Source organism: Nothobranchius furzeri, chromosome 10 (genome assembly GCF_043380555.1).
Source record: "Nothobranchius furzeri strain GRZ-AD chromosome 10, NfurGRZ-RIMD1, whole genome shotgun sequence".
Classification (NCBI taxonomy): Eukaryota; Metazoa; Chordata; class Actinopteri; order Cyprinodontiformes; family Nothobranchiidae; genus Nothobranchius; species Nothobranchius furzeri.
The window spans coordinates 54159110-54164184 of NC_091750.1; the positions used below are offsets into that span (position 1 = coordinate 54159110).

At 38.8% G+C, this 5075-nt stretch overlaps 1 long non-coding RNA gene across 1 annotated transcript; it reads left to right on the forward strand.

The window, feature by feature from the left end:
• The first annotated feature begins 1063 nt into the window (after positions 1-1063).
• LOC139072102 (uncharacterized) lies at positions 1064-3864 on the forward strand. The gene is made up of 4 exons (XR_011521705.1): positions 1064-1637; positions 2165-2260; positions 2343-2430; positions 2887-3864. It is a non-coding gene; the product is annotated as an uncharacterized lncRNA (long non-coding RNA).
• Positions 3865-5075: the final 1211 nt, after the last annotated feature.

Sequence of the window (5075 nt, forward strand, 5' to 3'; positions counted from 1 at the left end):
CATTTGTAGTTCTATGTCTTTTCACACAAAACAGAATATAATTTTTGCTGTCATTTAAAAAACTGGCACTTTCTCTGCATCAAAATGTGTCTAATTCAGACATCGTATGTGAAATCCATGGCACACACAGTGGCACACCAAAGGGGTGCCCAGGGCCACACCTATGAAATTGCTGGCCACCCCACTAGTCATACCAGAGGGGACCAATGTTCAATCATATTAATGTTCACACAAACTACATATACACATATTTAATCACACAGAAAGATAAATCCAATAAAAAATACAATTAAGAGTAAATAATAACTTGCATTCATTTTTTTTTTATTTCTAGGGACCCATGGTCCAGAAGTAGATGGGCGTGGCTTAGGTTCCCTATCGGGTTATTCTGAGATGTTATGGCTTTATAATGAATGTTATTTATTTACAGCTAACTGCTTCTGAAGAGAACAATTTTCTTTCATTCAAGTTTATTTATATAGCGCCAAATCAGGACCAGAGTCACCTCAAGGCACTTCACACAGTAAACATTCTAATACAGGTCAGTTCATTAAACCAATCAGTAAAATGTTTCCTATATAAGGAACCCAGCAAATTGCATCGAGTCACTGACTAGTATCAGTGACTTTACAGCAATCCTCATACTAAGCAAGCATTTTGTGACAGTGGAGAGGAAAACTCCCTTTTAACAGGAAGAAACCTCCAGAGGATCCTGGCCATCCACCACGACTCACTGGGGATGAAGAAGACAGCGCAGACACACACACACACGGAGGCATGTTGGAGGCAGGGCAAGGGAGAGCAGTCTTTACAGACTGTATTCTCCACCCTGTGCAGATCTGGGCTATCAGATTTTAACCATAGGCCCTATCAAATAAAAATGTTTTAAGCCATGTCTGCCTCATGGACTAAAGTTGGGAGCTGGTTTAGAAACCATGTAGGATTTCAGTTTTGATTTAGCTGAAATTGTTTAGATTTGACTCATTAAGCTTAACATTCATTTTTTCTCCAGAATAATCTGATTCTCACCCAGTGATTGTGACCATTTGTATGTTTTAAAGGAGACATAACATGAAAAACCCACTTTTTTATCCATTAACACAGTGTGTTTCACATTTTAAGTGTCTAAGTGAGCAAAAAGGCTTATATTATTCACTGGAGTTGCTATTTAGATATTTAATAATTAAGTTTTGGGCATATTTGTCCACCCGTTCAGTTTTTACATTATCCATTACGTCAGTAATTAATTTAGTCAGGATAACTACCAAATATGGTAATGGCCCTCGGCTAAACACAGAGCCAATCCGCCATTTTTTCTTCTCGCTAAGATTTTTTGTAGTCCTATTGGAAAAATGCAGAATGTCTGGTTATTTTAGCCACACACAGCTCAAAACTGTTCCTCGTTTTAAGGAAGGGTGGTGTGGCAGTATTTAAACCCAGGAGCTGATGACACTACTGCTAAAAAACACAGAAGAAAAAGTAGTGTGTTTGTGTTTGTGTGTGTGTGTGTGTGTGTGCGCGCGCGCGCGTGGTTCGTTCGTTCCTGTCTCCAGGCTAGTAAGTACTGAGGGCTTCATCTATCTAAAAGGAGTCATTTGCATCTGAATGTGGCAGCACCGGGACACAGCAGCAGAGCGGTAAGCTTCATATCACTCTAAAATGTCGACAAACTTTACTTTAGATTTACGGGCATTAGCAGCACTAAAGCGTTAGCATCCGGCTTGCTATCGCTAGCACAGTATGCTAGTAAAGTTAGCACCCAGATCAATGTGGATTTGGCTGATTTTCGTGGAATAAAACGTGATTTCTGATCAACGCCTTCTTTTACACCAGATGATAACCTCCCACTGATTGTAGCAGCAGAGAGCCTGTGTGTTATTCTACATGAGTGTGATGTAATCTTAGCATCCAGTAAAGTCCCATATCAGCTAAAATGCAGCGTGACAAAGTCATTAAAGTGCGTCAACACAGTGGATTTAATAGTTTTAAAGAACAATCTCTGAGTGGAGTGAGGTTAGTTTTTTGTCTCACTGCAGATATAAAAACTAACTATCAGTCAGACGCAGCAAAGCTCACCGTCTGTATGAGCGTGAGCGTCGGAAAGCTGATAAAATCGGCTGTAAAATAATTAAAATAAAAGTAGAAATGTTCCTTTGCTTTTTAGAGTCAACATCCAGAAGACTGGAGCCGTGTTTCACTGACAGGCTGTCAGACTAAAGCCCTGATGAGCTCAGCTGGGACAAACTGGTCTGATGTTTAGGTAAGTGAAGATCTGCTTCTCCGAGATGCTAGTAAAAAATAATTTAGCCAGCTTGCTAATGTTACTTTTCTTCTCCTCTAAGGAACACAGAACGTTCAGATGTTGGCATTTCACGTCACCTACTGAGGAAGGAGACCCACCAGTAAAGAGACGGTCTGGACCAGACCAAAGTGAGTGATGACACACCTCAGCCACCCTCATCATTAAGAACACCTCACCCCCTGAATCACTCCGTCTGATGACAGCAGAGTGATTTATTTGATGTTTTACTTGTTTAATCTGTTTAGAAATTATTGAATTACATTATTTTCTGTAATCGACCATCTGATCTGGATGTGTGCAGAATAACTTTCCCCAAATTCAGCAGCAGCTGGCCTGTAAAAACAGCTGCAGCATGTAGTAAGTCTGTCTGCACTGCTCTCTAATGAGCTTCCTTTCATAAGGAATCATTTGTATAATTTTAGTGTCACTATTTTATTACATTTGTAAGAATATGAAGTCACTGCAGCAAAGTGAACTTGTGAACAAACACAAACGTGACTATAAACATGAAAGCTAAAGAAACAACTTTCCTAAAGCTGCTTGTAAACAAAATATGTCATTAAAGTTATCGTCTATCATTGCAGAATATGGCGATGACATCATGGAACTGGTCTTTGGATAAGTTTTCCCTGAACCAACTCCGTTTCTAGATGAGGTAGAGAAGATCTGCATCTCACTAACCCTCTGGTCTCAGTATTCAGACAACGGAGGTCTCCCACTGTTATCCAGGACCAGTTTGAAGCCCACATACTGCCCCTCCCTCATCATCAGGAAACATCAATCCGTATCCTGAGGACAACAGAAGACGGCAGGAGGACAGGAACTCTGAGACCTAGACACCAGCACCGAGACACAAAGCACCTGTGTGCACAACGCCTGTTTAACTACTAAAGCCTGTTTATTATATTGTTCTACTTATTTGCTGTGAGGTTAATACTTAGAACATTTGTATATTAATGTAAACAATTTAAAAAAATCACTGATTGTATGTTTTCTTTTAGATGTAATGGTCCAAACTCAGCCTTGTAGACATTTATTGCATCCTGTAGGTAAATACACAGAACAGGCTCAGATCCAGGATGACCCAGCATGCTCTTCTTCCATTCTGGCTGTTAGGGATTGTATCAATAACTCAATGCCTATTGATGTTTTCACCTAACGGTATTTATTTAGAATGCAGGTAAGATTTAACTATATTTGTTAGCAAAGCAGACTGATCCTGGGAATTTCACTGCAGCACTGATGTCCACCTCTCTGTACACATTAGAGAGAATTACCACTTTTCAGCTAAACACATTTAATAAAGATATAGGCTACGCATTGCAGACAATAAAAACAAAGTTGTAAGCATTAGAATTATAATGATCACATTAAAGAACATTTGGAGGAATGTTCTTTATTTTTGACTCGAATCTCAAATCTTTAAATTAAAATGTAACTGCTTTTTAACCATTTTCAGCCATTAAGACACCCAATATAAAATAAGACTACTTATAAAATTATTTATAATTATATGTATGTATATATATAGATAGAGATCTTAATAAAATGTATTCTTTTAATGGTGTTTTAATGAGCTGTATCATTTTTTAAAACATTTTTTAAAGAAATAAATAAGCAAGCAGCATTCCTTGTGTGTGTGTGTGTGTGTGCGCGCGCGCGCGCACGTGCCTGCTAGCTGGTCCCTCCGTCGGCAGTGACGGGTGTGTGTGTGTGACTACAGACAAATGCATGAGAGAGTTAGCAGCCTTGAAACAGCTTGATGAACTACCCTCCCCACATGTTTTAAAAATGCTAATATGCTATGCTAAATCTGCTATGCTAAATAATGATTTCTCTATAGAACTACAAAGTCCGACTGGGGGAGGAGAGTACAGGTCTGCACTATGGAGGAGGGGGCGGAGTTTACAGCTCCTCCTCCAGTTTAAAGAGACAGTACCCAAAAACGGCTCGTTCTCAAGACTCTCCTCAGAACAGGGGTAGATGAGGGTCTGTAGAGCAACAATAATGAGGAAATCAGACCAAAGAACTGCAGTTCCACTGTATTTAGACCCCCAACTGAATGATTTAGATGTAAAAAGGAATAACTTAAAAGCATGTTATGTCTCCTTTAAGACATTTAGTTTTTAAATAATTTTTTTTACAAATTGTGACAAAGGCTGATAGCTCTTCCGCACTGCTTTAAGTAATTTCCTTTTCATTTCTAAATGAACAAGCGCTCAATTTAAATCTACAATGTGTAGGTCTTAGTTAATCTCTGAAAATATCCATTCAATTGTTGAAAATTATTGGCAGCTTTGCAACATAAAACCATAAAAATCTGGTCTAAAATCCATGGGAAAGGGTCCAAGTCTCCGGGCGACGCCATGTTTCCTTCTACAGAAGCCCGTGAGAACAAAATGCATTTACTGATTTGTTACAAGTGGTTACAAAACTTTCACCATTCATAAATGTTGTTTTACACATTTACTTCTTTACTCGTTGCCAGTGATAAAAGGAAGTTTGATGTGTTAGTCATTTTGCTGGAGGTTGTGCTCCCAGAGATATTGACCCTAATGGCCATCCATTGGTAAGGTCTTACTTGAACACAAAAATACCACTTGATTGTAATGATTTTGGTTTGTACTGCCCCCTATCGCCAGGAGAAAAAAAAACACAACGTCACTTTAACCTACACTGCTTCACACATCTGTGTTTTTGTAATTAGTTTTAAAAAGTTTCTCTGAAAAACTAAAGTGTTTGTTTAAACTGCCTTCATTCATTCATGAGCAGA